Genomic DNA, 19008 nt, shown 5'->3' with positions numbered 1-19008 from the left:
GCTCTACAGGTGTTCACCACTCCAGTACCCAATTAGGGTGACAAATTCCCTGTTTTCCAGTGAAACAAGCTGGTTTTGGTCATGTTTTTTCCTTTTCTGAACTTTAGTCTCTCTTGCTGCTCGTGTTACAACCGAGTGTGAGCGAACCAGACATCAGATGGCGAGCCAACTAGAGGATATTGTGCCTGTTAAGCTAACTTGAACCTGTTCCTCCTGTACGGTAGGATCTGGATCGAATTGAGTTTTTGGAGTAATTGAGTTGTTTTTGGAGTTGAATGGAACATTTTTGATGTATATATACCTGATCTGAAAGAAAAAAAGGAACATTTATTTTGAAGAGAAAGAGGATCTTATTTTTCCAACTGTTCCTACATATTTTTTTGCCTCAGAACATTTAAGGTCACAATTTTTCTAAGAACATTGAGTGATTCTGAATAGACTGAGTCAAGGATCTTATTTATTTTTTTATTATTTTGTATATTGGTCTAAAGAGTTAGTGTTCATTTTCATACGGACTCTACTAATGTTAAGATGTTTGGTAAATTGATATTGCATGGTATTGGTACTTTGAAGCTCCAAAGAGTAAGGGAAGTCAACCAAAAATTGTATTTTATTGTTTATTCCTTTGAAATCACAAAACTGTTAACCAATTTTTTTTCTTTGTAAAGAGGAATTCTGTGAAACCTAGAAAAAATAAAAAAAAATAAGTTAATTCATAACACTCAACCTAAGTAGAAGGAAAATATAATAGTAAATTGATAACATAAATGTACTTACCTTACTACTCCGTATACTGAGTAAAATTTGCAGTCCCGCTAAATAAACAATAAAGTTAATTAGGAAATACAACAAAATATATATATATATATCCCAACCTATAATTGATAATTGGACTAGTACATCTTGAATAAGACTTGTAACAATTATAAATATATATATTTAAATATATAATTAGGTGTCATTTTTTCTTTTCCTTGAGAACTAAATATTAAATTAACGACATTTTGTGGTTGTCTCTGATCATTTGTAATTGCACCACTCCCCCTACGAATCTAGAACTGGTCCAATAACACAACTCCTCCTACACAGGTGTTACACAAACTTGGCGAGCCAGCCAGGAGTGGTCTTACACTTAGTCAATACTAGAATCAGAGACTTAAGTAGCATATTAATTACACACCCTAAAATGGATGCTGTTTATGCAAACAATGTGAAAATCCCGAACTCACTCCTAGTTAGTGGTATGACAGACACTAAAACAGATGAAGAACTGTTTGACTTTCTGAAACAGTACGGTCCAATTGAGAGAGTGATCCCAGTAGATGATACTCAGTTAGGATCTGGCAAGTGTTCCATTGTGGAGTATACTTACGGGACAGCTATAGAGTCCATATTCCCTTCACTACCATACAGTCTCCCTAGCAAAACGCAGTCCGACATTGTCTTCCATATCAAGTCTCTAACTAGCGTCTATGCACAAAACGTTGGTATTACAACTACACAAAGCTTTCTCAAAGAGCTGAAGAAGATTGCAAAGGAGAGTGGTAAGGATTTTACCTCTGTGCTTAGAGATGAACTCTCTCGCATCAGTGAAGTTGCTGAGAAAGATGACCCAGATGAAGATGAAGTTGAGCTTGAATCATACTCACCTAATGCTCCAACATCCCGTACTTTGGAGACTGCAGAATGTACCAGTCCCCAGTTCAGCTCAGTACCAATGCCAAACAATCCCCTTGATCACAATACGTCCCTTCCGCAATCAACCCCTCAAGGTCAGACAAAACTTGTTCTCAGTTCTCATGACGTCAACCCACCTGAACTGCAGAGAGTTATTGTCGAGCATGTAGTCAAGAGTGAAGGATCTGCAGTACAACCACATGCATCTCTAAGACTCCGACCCTTTTCTGGGCGTTGCCCACACCCAAACCATGAAATAGATTATGAGACATGGCGTTCCAGCCTTGATTTTTTTTTGAAGGACTCTGAGCTCTCTGATCTGTACAAGTCACGGCGATTACTTGACAGTCTTGTATCTCCTGCCACTGACATAGTCAAACATCTGCCTTCTGACTCTTCACCAGATCTTTACTTAGATATACTCGATTCTGCATACAGTACTGTTGAGAATGGTGATGATCTCTATGTCAAGTTCCTTAATACATTTCAAGACCATGGAGAGAAGCCTTCCGCTTACCTTCAGAGATTGCAGGTGATGTTAAACACCACCTTGAGAAGAGGAGGTGTAACTGCAAGTGACCTTGACCGCCAACTGCTAAAACAGTTCTGCAGGGGGTGCTGGGACAACAGTTTATTATCCGAGCTACAGCTGGAGAAAGGAAGCCAAAACCCACCTACTTTAGCGAAACTTCTGCTGCTATTTGTATTGAAGAGGACAAGCGAGCCTCAAAAATGTGTCGCATGAAACAACACTTTGGCGTCTCTAAGCAGAAAGTGTACGCCCAGGCCCAGTGTGCTCATGTCCAGAATGAAGAAGCATGCAGTGGATCATCAGTAGCAGGTTTCAGAGCTGATTCCAGTGCAGAAATACAGGGTTTGAAAAAACAAGTAGCCGATTTGCAGTCACAGCTTACAAGGCTAATTCAACAGAACAGTGGTAAAAGCCAAATTAAGTCACTACCGAAACAAGATGCTGACAAACCCCTAGCCCAGCTATCAAAGCCTAATGAAGCCAAGCCAGTTGACAGTGTCATGGTTACCCAAAGTAACAGGCCCAGGCCTTGGTATTGCTTCAGATGCGGGGAAAATGGCCATATCAAGCCACAATGCAGCAATGATCCAAACCCCTCTCTTGTCGCTGCGAAGCGGAACCAACTGAAAGAGAAGCAGACAGCATGGGATGCTCAGTACAGTTCCAAAATGAAAAGTAATTTAAACTAAAGCCGGTTCCTGTTGAAGGGCAAATGGGAACCATGAGACATTTCAAGAGCCCTCAGAAAAAATATCATGCATCACTTTCTTGCTCAAATGCAAGGCAGACAGGAACACTGCCAAAAGGCCTGATTGGAGCGAAATGTACTGCAGAAGTGACTATCGCACAAAAGAAGTGCAAGTGTTTGCTAGACACCGGTTCTCAAGTGACCACAATTCCACATTCTTTCTATGAGCAGAACCTGTCACACCTACCTATTGAGCCGCTGAGTAACATACTGGAAGTAGAAGGAGCAAATGGTCAGAGTGTTCCCTACATAGGTTATATTAGAGTTGATGTAACATTTCCCAAGAATATCCTGGGACAAGAGATTCAGGTTTCAACATTAGCTCTGGTTGTTCCTGACCTACGATCCAGTTTGTCATCGGTCTTGATAGGAACCAACACATTGGACATTCTTTATGAACGTTATGTTGATCTAGATATTCCAAGACCTCAGCTACTGCCATATGGTTACAGAGTAGTCCTTAAGACTCTTGAGATCCGTCAGAAGAAAAGTGCTGAACCTAGCAGTAGAGTAGCAAGGCTGCACAGTAAAGAGCCTCAGATGATCCCTGCTGGTCAGTCAAGAGTCCTAAAAGGCAGAATAAGGTGCAGTGTCAACAGCATCAATGCACAGGTGACCGTTGAGCCGCCTAAACTGTTTCCCTTACCTGGGGGCATTTTAATTCAGAATGGATTGGTAAATTTTCCATCCTCCATCATACCTGTGATCCTAACAAATGAGTCAGATCATGACATCGTTCTTACCCCAAGAAGTGTGATAGCTGAGGTAAATTCCATTCAGAGTGTTAAAGCCCTTAAACCTCAGGCATCTGAAGATCCATCGAAACAAGGCCACAAGATAAACCTCGAGTTTGACTTTGGGGACTCCTTGGTTCCTGAAGGGTGGAAACGGCGCATAACTGAAAAGCTCAATTCTATGCCGGGCATATTTGCCCAGCATGATCTTGACTTTGGACGCACTGATAAAGTAAAACATCACATAAAGCTTAGTGATGAGACACCAGTTAAGCATAGGCCTAGACCTATACATCCACAAGATATTGAAGCTGTGAGAAAACATTTGCAGGAACTTCTTGAAGCTGAAGTAATCCGTGAGTCAGAATCACCCTTTTCTTCACCAATTGTAGTTGTCAAAAAAAAAGAATGGTGATGTCAGACTCTGCATAGATTACAGGAAGCTCAATCTTCAAACAGTGAAGGACTCCTACGCTTTGCCCAATCTAGAAGAATCATTCTCCGCATTGACTGGTTCAAAGTGGTTCTCAGTTCTGGACCTCAAGTCTGGGTATTACCAGATTGAGATGGAGGAAGCTGACAAGTACAATACAGCATTTGTCTGCCCGTTAGGATTCTTCGAGTTCAACAGAATGCCACAAGGGGTCACTAACGCCCCAAGCACGTTCCAAAGGCTCATGGAGCGCTGCATGGGTGAGTTGGGCAAGTCTTAGTTTTCCTTGATGATTTAATAATTTTTTCTTCGACCCTTGAAGAACATGAGGAAAGACTGCTGCGTGTGCTTAACCGTTTGACGGAATTCGGCCTAAAACTTTCACCAGAGAAGTGTAAATTCTTCCAGACCTCGGTCAAGTATTTAGGTCATATTGTGTCCAGCAAGGGAGTTGAAACAGACCCAGAAAAGACATCCGCCTTAAAAACCTGGCCAAAACCAAACAATCTGAAAGAACTCAGATCTTTTTTGGGATTCTGTGGTTATTACCGCAGATTCATAAAGGATTTTTCCAAAATTATGAGACCTCTCAATGAGCTCACAGCTGGATACCCACCTCTACGGAAGCATAACAGATTGAAAGCAGACCCAGGGAAGTATCACAATCCCAAAGAGTATTTTGGAGATAGATGGACCACAACTTGCCAAACAGCCTTTGACACTATAATTGAAAAACTAACAACTGCTCCCATTCTTGGATTCGCTGATGCCAAGATGCCGTATATTCTACATACAGATGCGAGCACAATAGGTTTGGGTGCTGCCCTTTATCAGGAGCAAGAGGGTATCAAGCGTGTAATTGCCTATGCGAGCCGCGGGTTGTCTAAATGTGAACAGAACATGTGTCTAAATGTGGACAGTGTAGCCTAGTGGTTAAGGTACTGAACTAGTAATCTGAAGGTTGCCGGTTCAAGCCTCACCTTGGTGCCACTGTTGGGCCCTTGAGCAAGGCCCTTAACCCTCAATTGCTTAGATTGTATACTGTCACAGTACTGTAAGTCGCTTTGGATAAAAGCGTCTGCTAAATGCTGAAAATGTAAATGTAATGTAAGCTAGATACCCAGCTCATAAGCTGGAGTTCCTTAAGTGGGCAGTGACTGAAAAGTTCCAAGACTACCTGTATGGTAGCTCATTCCTTGTAGTCACTGATAGCAACCCCCTCACGTACCTACTCACCTCAGCCAAACTTATCCTCATTGTCCACATTCAACTTTCAATTGAAGTACAGAGCTGGAAAACAAAATCAAGATGCGGATGGCTTGTCCAGGTGACCTAACCACACACTGACAGATGATTTAGCCTCACAAAAAGAAATGGGCTACAACAATACAACAGTGAGGATACAACAATTTGGAGGATACAACAATACAATGGAGAGGATACAACAATTTGCACAAAGACACTTGATTGAATCTGTAAGTCATGAATCAATAGCTGAAAACACGGTCAAAGCAATCTGTGAGAAACACCTGATCCATTCGGTAATAGACTCTGAGCAGGAAATGTCATCTCCTGGTATTCCTTTGGTCACGTCACTTGCTCTTCATCCAAAATCTATACCAGAGAGCTTTGAGATTGAAAGCCAGCTAGATGGACCTCCAGTCATTCCCCACTTCACACCAGATGACTTACGAGAAAAGCAAAGAGCTGATGCTTGTATCCGTGAGGTAATCATCCAGATGGAGTCCGGAGAGAGACCACCTCCCTCGGTCAGACAAGAAATCCCCGAGTTTCACCTACTAGTACGTGAGTGGAACAAGTTAGAACTGAAAGATGGCATCCTATATAGGAGGAGACAAGATGGACCATGCACTACTTACCAACTCGTGTTGCCAGAAGAGTTCAGAGCTGTAGTCTTGAAGAACCTGCACGATGATATGGGGCACATGGGTGTGGAACGCACCCTAGATCTTGCGCGGTCCAGGTTCTATTGGCCTAGACTATATGCAGATGTGGAGAGGAAGATCAAAATGTGTGATCGCTGCATAAGGAGAAAGGCTCTTCCAGAGAAAGCTGCACCATTAGTGAACATTAAAGCTACACGACCTCTGGAACTTCTGTGCATCGATTTCCTCACCTTAGAACCAGACTCAAGAAACACAAAAGATATCCTTGTAATCACTGACTTCTTCACAAAATATGCTGTCGCCATCCCTACAGCTAACCAGAAGGCCGTAACAGTTGCAAAGTGTTTGTGGGACCATTTTATTGTTCATTACGGAATACCAGAAAAGATCCATAGTGATCAAGGTCCAGACTTTGAGTCTCGCCTTATCAAGGAGCTTTGTGAACTTGTCGGTATCCAGAAGACCAGGACAACCCCCTACCATCCAAGAGGAAACCCTGTTGAACGATTTAACAGGACATTGTTAAACATGCTCGGTACCTTGGAAAATCATAAAAAGAGTCACTGGCGTAACTTCGTTAAACCCCTAGTTCATGCTTACAATTACACTAAAAATGAGGTAACTAAGTTTTCACCATACGAACTTATGTTTGGGAGGCAGCCAAGACTTCCTGTTGACCTAGCCTTTGGCCTGCCAGTCAAGTGTCAACAACAGTCACATTCAGGATATGTCAAGACACTAAGGTCAACCCTTGAAGCAAGCTACAAAGTAGCAATGGAGAATGCAAAGAGCTCGGCACACCGTAACAAAGTACGGTTTGACAAGCATGTTGTTGCCTCTTCTCTGAGTAAAGGTGACAGAGTCTTAGTTAGAAATTTCCGCCTTAGAGGTAAGCATAAGCTAGCAGACAAATGGGAGTTGGACGTACATGTGGTTGTGGGCCAGTCTGGGACTCTTCCTGTATATACTGTACAGCCCGAATCTGGGAAAGGACCAGTGAGGACACTTCATCGGGACCTTCTCCTTCCATGTGGATTCCTTGGTTCTACTCCAGTTGAAAATGATGGCAGTGAAACAACCAGCAAACCAACCACTCGCCTCACTTTCAAGAAGCGTTGCTTAGCTGAGTCTGACAAACAAGAGTCATTGTCTGAATCGGAGGAAAGTGACCTGGATGTTCCCCATCATTCCAGAAGGATTATTCTGGAGACTTCCAAGATCAAGGAGGTGCCCAGGACTATAATTATTCCTTCCGGTAGTGTAGATCAAGAACCTGGTACACTGTCTGTAGCTATTGAAGGAGATCCCCTTCGGGTAATTACAACAATTCCTGAAAATGTTCCAGCGAGAACCAGAGAGATGGACTTACCTGAAAGGATCACGGTTAGACACTCACCTTTTGGAAATGCTACAGAAGACTCCATTGATGTGAGAACAGCCGGAAGCATGCCTGAAAGGGAAAACCCTGAATATGTACCTGAAGAGGATCCTGTTACTCACTTACCTGCAACATGTGGTACAGATGAGTCATTGATGACTGAGATGAAAGAAAACATACCTAAAAAAAGGACAAATGAATACTTACTGGATGATGGACATGATGGAATATTGCCTGCTGACGGTGTTGATGAAAGACATCAAAGTGAAGAATTCCCTGTGGAAGAAACAATGCAAATAAATGATGTACATGATGATGTAACTGAACCAGAAACTTGTATACGAACATCTTCTAGAAACAGAGAACCTGCAAAAAGACTTACTTACCATACCCTAGGAAATCAATTAGTCACTGTAGTTAAATCCCTGTTGCAAAGTTTAAGCACCGTGATCTCAGATGCACTAACAGAACCAGAACTCCATGAAGTGAGGGTAGTGTGACTGATACGCCAATGCACAGGGACGTGCATAGGGTATCGGGGGGAGGATGTAACCCACGTAAAGTAAGGTTATATTACAAATTCCAAAATTTTTAAATAGTCACTAATAAGTTAAGAATGTTAACTAGTTATGTTTAAAAAACTTGTGGGATAAATTAAGATTTTTAAAATGTTAAAAACATTCCACTTAATGCATATTAGAAAAAGGTACTGTCTCTTTAAGACAGCCCTGCAGCTTAGGAAAAAAAAAAACACACAGCCACAGGCGGTGAGTGCACAGACCGGAGCAGAGAGAAGAGGGAAGACATTTCGTCAGAGCTGCAAGATTTAGCCCGTTTCTTGCAAATAGTTAATTAAAAGTTCTAAAAAATCAGCTCTACAGGTGTTCACCACTCCAGTACCCAATTAGGGTGACAAATTCCCTGTTTTCCAGTGAAACAAGCTGGTTTTGGTCAGGTTTTTTCCTTTTCTGAACTTTAGTCTCTCTTGCTGCTCGTGTTACAACCGAGTGTGAGCGAACCAGACATCAGATGGCGAGCCAACTAGAGGATATTGTGCCTGTTAAGCTAACTTGAACCTGTTCCTCCTGTACGGTAGGATCTGGATCGAATTGAGTTTTTGGAGTAATTGAGTTGTTTTTGGAGTTGAATGGAACATTTTTGATGTATATATACCTGATCTGAAAGAAAAAAAGGAACATTTATTTTGAAGAGAAAGAGGATCTTATTTTTCCAACTGTTCCTACATATTTTTTTGCCTCAGAACATTTAAGGTCACAATTTTTCTAAGAACATTGAGTGATTCTGAATAGACTGAGTCAAGGATCTTATTTTTTTTTTATTATTTTGTATATTGGTCTAAAGAGTTAGTGTTCATTTTCATACGGACTCTACTAATGTTAAGGTGTTTGGTAAATTGATATTGCATGGTATTGGTACTTTGAAGCTCCAAAGAGTAAGGGAAGTCAACCAAAAATTTTATTTTATTGTTTATTCCTTTGAAATCACAAAACTGTTAACCAATTCTTTTTCTTTGTAAAGAGGGATTCTGTGAAACCTAGCAAGAGAAAAAAATAAGTTAATTCATAACACTTCACCTAAGTAGAAGGAAAATATAATAGTAAATTGATAACATAAATGTACTTACCTTACTACTCCGTATACTGAGTAAAATTTGCAGTCCCGCTAAATAAACAATAAAGTTAATTAGGAAATACAACAAAATATATATATATATATCCCAACCTATAATTGATAATTGGACTAGTACATCTTGAATAAGACTTTATAACAATTATAAATATATATATTTAAATATATAATTAGGTGTCATTTTTTCTTTTCCTTGAGAACTAAATATTAAATTAACGACATTTTGTGGTTGTCTCTGATCATTTGTAATTGCACCACTCCCCCTACGAATCTAGAACTGGTCCAATAACACAACTCCTCCTACACAGGTGTTACACAAGTCTTATTTTGCCTTCCTTTCTTCCCTCTCGCGGCAGGCTGGCTACCTCTGCATGCTTTCTGTATATGACCGACTTTATCACATTTGTGGCATTTGGCAGTTTTAAAGTAGCATTCACTTGGGCTATGATTTTTTCCTTTGCATCTATAGCACGCTGTCTGCGCTGATGGAGAAGGCTTTTGTCTTTTATCTACCTTGTGCACAGAAGAGGTAGACGGTGCCTCGCTTTGTCTCAGCTGCCGCGTGTCACGGTGGGCTGCTTCCATGTTAAGCGCGAGCTCCAGGGCTCTGCACATCCGTGGAAAGCAACTTGCGTTGACACGCTTCATCACGAATTCCACTGACAAACCCGTCTCGCAGAGCCTCGTCCAGCCTATCCCCGAAGTCACATCTTGCAGCTAGCTGTTTCAGATCAGCAGCAAACTGAGCTACCGTTGCATCGTTCCTCTGCACACATCGTCGGAATCTGAATCGCTCGGCTATGACCAGTGGTTTAGGTTCATAGTAATTTGACAGAATCTCCACGATTTCATCAAAAGTCTTATCCCTAGGTTTGAGAGGTAGAACTAAATTTCGTAGCAGTCCGTATGTAGAAGCACCAACAGAGCTTAGCAGAGTAGCTACCTGTTTTTCATCCTCGACTTCGTGTGCTTCAAAAAAAAGTTCCATTCGCTCGATGTAAGCTGTCCAATGTTCGTTTTCTGGATTAAACTCGTCCGGTTTGGCGAAGTTGGCCATCTTCACTGCTCACTACAGTCACTTTTTTAACTCGTCGCCAATTATGTGGTGTATTAATGACGAGACGGCTGCACGCATTTAACCACATTTACTGAAGCACTTGCATAAACAATATTACAACATGCCAACCGGGGCTCGTGTTCTGGCGCGTCTCCTCTGGACATGCGCATATCACATAGAACATATAAAACTACGGAAAGCCCATAAGCTCAATATACCACAGTCACGCTATCTGCACTTAAAGTTTTACAGCGCGTTTAAACAGTATTTTACGGTAGCCGAAGCGTTAATGACAGTAGAGCTGCTGTTTACAGATTAATAAACAAAATCTACCGTATTCTGATACACGAAATCCACTACATTAAACACAAGCATTTTTTCTGTTATTAATGAAATACATTACAGATGTTTTTACTGTGAGGAAAGTGTCTATTTGGTTGTGTACAGACCGCTACATAATGCGGTCCGCTAATGTATCCCATAATGCAACTGGAGCTGCATAGGCAATTGAAGCGGAATAAAAAACAAGAAAGATAGCGGAAAACGGAGTCCTCTGTTCACAAGTGTAAGTAAGATAAATAAAATAAAAAATTTTAAAGACAAATAAATAACAAAAAGACGATAAATATCCTAAATTTTGGCGAGTGGGGTTTGTAATGAGTCTGTAACTATGGTGATATTACGTCATCACGTCCCCACGTCATCACTTGACGTTGGTAAGATGTACTTTTTTACCGGCCGAGTAGTGCTTACTTCCTCCAGTCTAGTACAGACTCTGTAAGCATGCGATGCCGGACGCAGCCCGTGACTTAATTGTCGCATAGGACAGACGTCACTCCCCGAGACGCAAAAAGAAAGCAAAAATATATCTTTTTACTAAGGAAAATGACAAAAATAGTAACGCACAGTAACTTGGATAAGTAACTTTAATCTGATTACTGGATTGGAAATAGTAATGAAAAATGTGGTCAGATTAGAGTAACGCGTTAGTAAGTAATGCGTTACTGACATCAGTGGTTCTTGGGTATTGACAGTAAAAGAAGTGTTTTAAAACATCTCTGCTACAGTGTGCACATAAAGGTTTGTTCAGAAACAAACAGAGCCTGTTACAAATTGAAGGCTGCATAATTGTGAATTCTCTGCCTTCAGTTTCTGGCACAGGTGTGTGGCAGCCGAAATAGCTTAGTTGGGAGCGCGTTAGACTGAAGATCTAAAGGTCCCTGGTTTGGTCCCGGGTTTCGGCAGTAAAAGGGCTGTTTTAAAACATCTATTCAGCTCGCATCTCAGCATGTCTGCAAGATATCTCACAATGGATGTCGGCTCATCATCTAAAACTTAATCCCAGCAAGACAGAGATGTTGCTCATTCCTGGAGATCCGTCTCCAACCCAGGACCTAGTAATTTCTCTGGATGACTCCCAGATCAGACCATCTGATAAGGTAAGAAGTCTTGGTGTTGTCCTTGATAACCAGCTGACATTCTCTCCTCATATAGCCAACATGACCAGAGCGTGTCGGTTCCTCCTGTACAACATCAGGAAGATTCGTCCATTTCTCTCCAGGGAAGCTACCCAGATTCTGGTGCAATCTCGCAGTTGGACTACTGCAAGTCCCTTCTGGCTGGAGCTCCCATGTCCACGATTAAACCCTTACAGCTCATTCAAAATGCAGCTGCACCTCTGGTTTTTAACCAACCCAAACACTGCCACATCACCCCACTGCTACGTTCTCTTCACTGGCTTCCTGTAGCTGCACGCATTCAGTTTAAAACACTGACGCTCGCCTACAAAGCCAAAAATGGACCAGCCCCAAGCTACCTTCGTGGCCTAATCAAACCACGCTCTGTACCACGCAACCTCTGAGCCTCTAGTCTTGCTCGACTTGAGCCCCCATCCAGGACTACAGGAAGACAAGCATCAAGGCTGTTCTCTGTTCTAGCGCCGAAGTGGTGGAATGAACTTCCTCTGTCTGTCCGAACATCTGAGTCTCTTGCTGTCTTTAAAAAACGATTAAAAACCCACCTTTTTACTAAACACTTACGCTGACTTGTACTTATTTACTAACATTTTGTTCCATTCTTTTCCATTTCAAAAGAAAAAAAAAAAAAACCTTTTAACAGGTTTTAGCAGATTTGTGTTCTTTGACTGTTGTTTACCTAAACTTGAGAAATGAAATGTTCACTATAGAAGCACTTCTGTAAGTCGCTCTGGATAAGAGCGTCTGCTAAATGCTGAAAATGTAAATGTAAATCTATTCTGAACATACAGGCTGCCTCAGTAACACATAGCCCCTACTCTGAACCGGGTTTAGGTTGTAAAAGGCTTCCTCGGTAACGATTAGAGTTCCCTTGTTCGTTCCCGGGTTTGGGCAGGAAAAAGGCTGCTTTTAAACTTCCCTATGCTGCGATTATCGGTTTGATCTGTAGCACACAGAGCCCAAACAAAAGCTAAAGTTAGTAGTTTGAAATGCACTGCCTTCTTATTCTTTTTTGCAGTCTTAATTGAATGCAGGTGATGATTCTACATGCCTGTAAAACAACTCTTGAAATACTTGGAGAAAAAAGATGCTGTTTTAAAGGGCAACACTAGGACCAGATTTAGCTGCACTTTTACAGACATGACATCTAGTGGTCACATCTGGTACACTGTAGCATCATACATTCGTTTCAGTGAGGACAGCTGTATTTCTACTACAACATGGGTAAAATACAGCAACAATAAATCATGGTTCTCAGCTGAACTCAGACAGCTTTGGAGGGAAAAGGAGGAAGCATTCAGGACTGGAGATAGAGTTCTCTACAAAGAGGCCAAATACAAGCTGGAGAAAGGTATCCGATCAGCAAAAAAAGGAACACTCAGAAAAGATGAAAAGCTAGATTGCTGCTAACGACCCAACTTCAGTCTGGAGGGGCCTCAAAGAGATCACAAACTACAAGGTGCGAAAGATCCCCCTTCTCCTGAATGACGGTCAACTGACCAACGACCTGAATGAGTTCTACTGCAGATTTGAACTCACTAAAGACAATTCTCAGCCTTTCTCAGCTAATCCTTCATCCTCTTCCTCCACCCTGGCTCTCTCACCTCTGTCCCCGGCTCTTTTAACCATTAACGAGCGGAACGTTAACAGACTCTTTAAGAAACAAAAGGTGAAAAAAGCTCCTGGGCCAGACGGAATCTCTCCATCCACCCTCAAGCACAGTTGCAAACAACTAGCACCAACTTTCACTCATATCTTCAACAAATCACTAGAACTTTGCTCTGTCTTAACTGAATGCAGGTGATGATGCTACATGGCTGTAAAACAACTCTTGAAAAAACTGGAGAAAAAAAAATGCTCTTTTAAATGGCAACACAAAAACCAGATTTAGCTCCAATTTTACAGGCATGACATCTAGTGGTCACATTTGGTACTACATGTACAATTCTTTCAAATAGTTGGCAGGCATCTGTTCTATATAGATAGAAAGCTTAACAGACTGCTCGTAAGATGTCAAAGGGTGGCAGTAACATAAACAATGGTCTAAGAGGTTCCATTGATATTTGAGCTGAGATCACTAAAGTCACAATTGAATGCACTCAGCTGAGCAAAGACACAAGTCACACACTGCTGCACAAAGAAAGTTATAATACTGTAGCTGTTATGAAGTAAGCCAAGCTGGGCAGTGTGTTCTTTAATTATGAACATTCCACTCAGATGGATTTGTTTGGTTTGATAGAAAATGAAATGAAAATCAAGTTGACAAGATGGAAAACATGAATTAAACCTAGAGGTCTAATAATGCAATACAATGTTATAGAAAATGTTATAAACATTGAGCTTTCAGAACAAGCTTTTGTGTGGTTCCATGGTGTAGTGGTTAGCACTCTGGACTCTGAATCCAGTAAGCCGAGTTCAAGTCTCGGTGGAACCTGAGATCATCTTTCTTTGCCTAGTGGGATTTACCATCACAGCCTTCTTGAAATGTCTGTCAGTATTTCGTTTTTGTATGCTTAGTTTACCACTCCAGTCACTGTAGTGGAAATAATGCATGTTTATCTCTATTATTAAAACTTGGTGTTTAAATGGTAGAAAAATGTAACCAAAATCTTTCAAGGCATATCAAGTAAAATGTCTGCATGATTTCATTGATACATTTTTCCTTCTCTGATCAAGAAAAAGTACTTTTTGCTACCAGCGCTAGTCAACGTGGAAAATCAAGTTTCAATGGATACTGTTTGGTGTAATTGACAATGTAAGTGTTGGCATGCCAACTGTTTTAAACCATCACCTCTCCAGTGTGCACATAAAGGTTTGTTTAGAAACAAACAGAGCATGTTAAAATTTAAAGGCTGCTGTATTGTGAATGCTCTGCCTTCAGTTTCAGAGACTGTCATGTGGCTGCCGAAATAGCTCAGTTGGGAGAGCGTTAGACTGAAGATCTAAAGGTCCCTGGTTCGATCCTGGGTTTCTGCAGGAAAAAGTCCTGTTTTAAAACATTCATTGTATACTCTGAACATACAGCCTTCCTCAATAACACCCAGACCCTGCTCTGAACCTGGGTTTAGGTTGTTAAAGGCTTCCTCAGTAAAGCTTAGAGGTTCCTGGTTAGGTTCCTTGGTTTGGGTTGGATAATCGATTATCAATGGATAATGTTTGGTGTAATTGACAATGTAAGTGTTGGCATGCCAGCTGTTTTAAACCATCACCTCTCCAGTGTGCACATAAAGGTTTCTTTAGAAACAAACAGAGCATGTTAAAAATTAAAGGCTGCTGAATTGTGAATGCTCTGCCTTCAGTTTTAGAGACTAGCGCACGGCTGCCGAAATAGCTCAGTTGGGAGAGCGTTAGACTGAAGATCTAAAGGTCGCTGGTTCAATCCCGGTTTTCGGCAGGAAAAAATACTGTTTTAAAACATTCATTGTATACTCTGAACATACAGCCTGCCTCAGTAACACCCAGACCCTGCTCTGAACCTGGGTTTAGGTTGTTAAAGGCTTCCTCAGTAAAGCTTAGAGGTTGCTGGTTAGGTTCCTGGGTTTGGGTTGGATAATCGATTATCAATGGGTAATGTTTGGTGTAATTGACAATGTAAGTGTTGGATGCCGAAATGACCTAGTTGGGAGAGCGTCAGACTAAATATTTAAATGACTCTAATACATTTTGGGGTTGTGGCAGTGAATGGATTTTTGTTTTTAAACACTTTCTTTGTCCTTACTGCACCTATAAGTTTAGTAAGACACACACAGGGCCCCATCACACATTTTTTATCCAACTGTTTCTGTGCAGAAATAGTTCAGTGGGGAGCAGAACAGACTGAAAAGGGTAAACGTTTGTTCTTGGGTATTGACAGTAAAATAAGTGTTTTAAAGCATCTCTGCTCCAGTGTGCACATAAAGGTTTGTTCAGAAACAGAGTCTGTTAAAAGATGAAGGCTGCTGAACTGTGAATGCTCTGCCTTCAGTTTCTGAGACTGGTGTGCGGCTGCCGAAATAGCTCAGTTGAGAATGCGTTAGACTGAAGTTACCTGGTTCGATCCTGGGTTTTGGCAGTAAAAAAGCTGTTTAAAAAAACTCTTGTCTACTCTGAACATACAGGCCGCCGAAGTAACACCTAGCCCTTGCTCCGAACCAGGGTTTAGGTTGTGAAAGGCTTCCTTAGTAACGATTAGAGGTCCCTTGTTCGTTCCCGGGTTTTGGAGGAAAAGAGCTGCCTTGAAACATCCCTAAGCTGCGCTTATCGGTTTGCTCTGTAGCACACAGAGCCCAAGCAAAAGCTAAAGTCAGTAGTTTGAAATGCACTGCCGTCTCTTTTTTTTTTTGTCTTTTGCAGTCTTAACTGAATGCAAGTGATGATGCTACATGGCTGTAAACAACTCTTGAAATAATTGGAGAAAAATAATAGTTTCAAAGAGAAACGCAAAGAGCAGATTTAGCTCCACTTTTACAGGCATGACATCTAGTGGTCACTTTTGGTACTTCATGTACAATTCTTTCATACAGTTGGCAGGCATCTGTTTGATGCATTTAGAAAGCTTAACAGACTGCTTCTAAGATGTCTAATAGACGGCAGTAAAAGAAACAATGGTCTAAGAGGTTCCATTGATATTTGAGCTGAGATCACTAAAGTCACAATTGAATGCACTCAGCTGAGCAAAGACACACACTGCTGCACAAAGAAAGTTATAATACTGTAGCTATTATGAAGTAAGCCAAGCTGGGCAGTGTGTTCTTTAATTATGAACATTCCACTCAGATGGATTTGTTTGGTTTGATAGAAAATGAAATGAAAATCAAGTTGACAAGATGGAAAACATGAATTAAACCTAGAGGTCTAATAATGCAATACAATGTTATAGAAAATGTTATAAACATTGAGCTTTCAGAACAAGCTTTTGTGTGGTTCCATGGTGTAGTGGTTAGCACTCTGGACTCTGAATCCAGTAAGCCGAGTTCAAGTCTCGGTGGAACCTGAGATCATCTTTCTTTGCCTAGTGGGATTTACCATCACAGCCTTCTTGAAATGTCTGTCAGTATTTCGTTTTTGTATGCTTAGTTTACCACTCCAGTCACTGTAGTGGAAATAATGCATGTTTATCTCTATTATTAAAACTTGGTGTTTAAATGGTAGAAAAATGTAACCAAAATCTTTCAAGGCATATCAAGTAAAATGTCTGCATGATTTCATTGATAAATTTTTCCTTCTCTGATCAAGAAAAAGTACTTTTTGCTACCAGCGCTAGTCAACGTGGAAAATCGAGTTTCAATGGATACTGTTTGGTGTAATTGACAATGTAAGTATTGGCATGCCAGCTGTTTTAAACCATCACCTCTCCAGTGTGCACATAAAGGTTTGTTTAGAAACAAACAGAGCATGTTAAAATTTAAAGGCTGCTGAATTGTGAATGCTCTGCCTTCAGTTTCAGAAAATAGCACATGGCTGCCGAAATAGCTCAGTTGGGAGAGCGTTAGACTGAAGATCTAAAGGTCCCTGGTTCAATCCCGGGTTTCAGCAGGAAAAAGTCCTGTTTTAAAACATTCATTGTATACTCTGAACATACAGCCTGCCTCAATAACACCCAGACCCTGCTCTGAACCTGGGTTTAGGTTGTTAAAGGCTTAGAGGTTGCTGGTTAGGTTCCTGGGTTTGGGTTGGATAATCGATTATCAATGGATAATGTTTGGTGTAATTGACAATGTAAGTGTTGGATGCCAAAATGACCTAGTTGGGAGAGCGTCAGACTAAATATTTAAATGACTCTAATACATTTTGGGGTTGTGGCAGTGAATGGATTTTTGTTTTTAAACACTTTCTTTGTCCTTACTGCACCTATAAGTTTAGTAAGACACACACAGGGCCCCATCACACATTTTTTATCCAACTGTTTCTGTGCAGAAATAGTTCAGTGGGGAGCAGAACAGACTGAAAAGGGTAAACGTTTGTTCTTGGGTATTGACAGTAAAAGAAGTGTTTTAAAGCATCTCTGCTCCAGTGTGCACATAAAGGTTTGTTCAGAAACAGAGTCTGTTAAAAGATGAAGGCTGCTGAGTTGTGAATGCTCTGCCTTCAGTTTCTGAGACTGGTGTGCGGCTGCCGAAATAGCTCAGTTGAGAATGCGTTAGACTGAAGTTACCTGGTTCGATCCCGGGTTTTGGCAGTAAAAAAGCTGTTTTAAAAAAACTCTTGTCTACTCTGAACATACAGGCTGCCGAAGTAACACCTAGCCCTTGCTCCGAACCAGGGTTTAGGTTGTGAAAGGCTTCCTTAGTAACGATTAGAGGTCCCTTGTTCGTTCCCGGGTTTTGGAGGAAAAGAGCTGCCTTGAAACATCCCTAAGCTTCGCTTATCGGTTTGCTCTGTAGCACACAGAGCCCAAGCAAAAGCTAAAGTCAGTAGTTTGAAATGCACTGCCTTCTCTTTTTCTTTTGTCTTTTGCAGTCTTAACTGAATGCAAGTGATGATGCTAAATGGCTGTAAACAACTCTTGAAATAATTGGAGAAAAATAATACTGTTTCAAAGAGAAACGCAAAGAGCAGATTTAGCTCCACTTTTACAGGCATGACATCTAGTGGTCACATTTGGTACTTCATGTACAATTCTTTCATACAGTTGGCAGGCATCTGTTTGATGGATTTAGAAAGCTTAACAGACTGCTTCTAAGATGTCTAATAGACGGCAGTAAAAGAAACAATGGTCTAAGAGGTTCCATTGATATTTGAGCTGAGATCACTAAAGTCACAATTGAATGCACTCAGCTGAGCAAAGACACAAGTCACACACTGCTGCACAAAGAAAGTTATAATACTGTAGCTGTTATGAAGTAAGCCAAGCTGGGCAGTGTGTTCTTTAATTATGAACATTCCACTCAGATGGATTTGTTTGGTTTGATAGAAAATGAAATGAAAATCAAGTTGACAAGATGGAAAACATGAATGCAATACAATGTTATAGAAAATGTTATAAACATTGAGCTTTCAGAACAAGATTTTGTGTGGTTCCATGGTGTAATGGTTAGCACTCTGGACTCTGAATCCAGTAATCCGAGTTCAAGTCTCGGTGGAACCTGAGATCATCTTTCTTTGCCTAGTGGGATTTACCATCACAGCCTTCTTGAAATGTCTGTCAGTATTTCGTTTTTGTATGCTTAGTTTACCACTCCAGTCACTGTAGTGGAAATAATGCATGTTTATCTCTATTATTAAAACTTGGTGTTTAAATGGTAGAAAAATTTAACCAAAATCTTTCAAGGCATATCAAGTAAAATGTCTGCATGATTTCATTGATACATTTTTCCTTCTCTGATCAAGAAAAAGTACTTTTTGCTACCAGCGCTAGTCAACGTGGAAAATCGAGTTTCAATGGATACTGTTTGGTGTAATTGACAATGTAAGTGTTGGCATGCCAGCTGTTTTAAAC

The 19008-nt window shown here is 40.9% G+C and overlaps 7 non-coding genes and 1 pseudogene across 7 annotated transcripts; all 8 read left to right on the top strand.

Annotated features, from left to right (window-relative positions):
• LOC134328732 (zinc finger protein 850-like) overlaps positions 1–19008 on the top strand; it is a 314276-nt pseudogene that overhangs the window by 244261 nt on the left and 51007 nt on the right.
• Positions 11288–11360, top strand: trnaf-gaa (transfer RNA phenylalanine (anticodon GAA)). The gene has a single exon. It is a non-coding gene; the product is annotated as a tRNA-Phe (tRNA).
• Positions 13954–14025, top strand: trnaq-cug (transfer RNA glutamine (anticodon CUG)). The gene has a single exon. It is a non-coding gene; the product is annotated as a tRNA-Gln (tRNA).
• On the top strand, positions 14495–14567 carry trnaf-gaa (transfer RNA phenylalanine (anticodon GAA)). The gene has a single exon. It is a non-coding gene; the product is annotated as a tRNA-Phe (tRNA).
• trnaf-gaa (transfer RNA phenylalanine (anticodon GAA)) lies at positions 14913–14985 on the top strand. The gene has a single exon. It is a non-coding gene; the product is annotated as a tRNA-Phe (tRNA).
• trnaq-cug (transfer RNA glutamine (anticodon CUG)) lies at positions 16492–16563 on the top strand. The gene has a single exon. It is a non-coding gene; the product is annotated as a tRNA-Gln (tRNA).
• On the top strand, positions 17033–17105 carry trnaf-gaa (transfer RNA phenylalanine (anticodon GAA)). Its single transcript has one exon. It is a non-coding gene; the product is annotated as a tRNA-Phe (tRNA).
• trnaq-cug (transfer RNA glutamine (anticodon CUG)) lies at positions 18586–18657 on the top strand. Its single transcript has one exon. It is a non-coding gene; the product is annotated as a tRNA-Gln (tRNA).

Source organism: Trichomycterus rosablanca, chromosome 15, assembly GCF_030014385.1.
Source record: "Trichomycterus rosablanca isolate fTriRos1 chromosome 15, fTriRos1.hap1, whole genome shotgun sequence".
Taxonomy (NCBI): Eukaryota; Metazoa; Chordata; class Actinopteri; order Siluriformes; family Trichomycteridae; genus Trichomycterus; species Trichomycterus rosablanca.
This window is presented reverse-complemented; position numbering and strand designations above follow the sequence as displayed.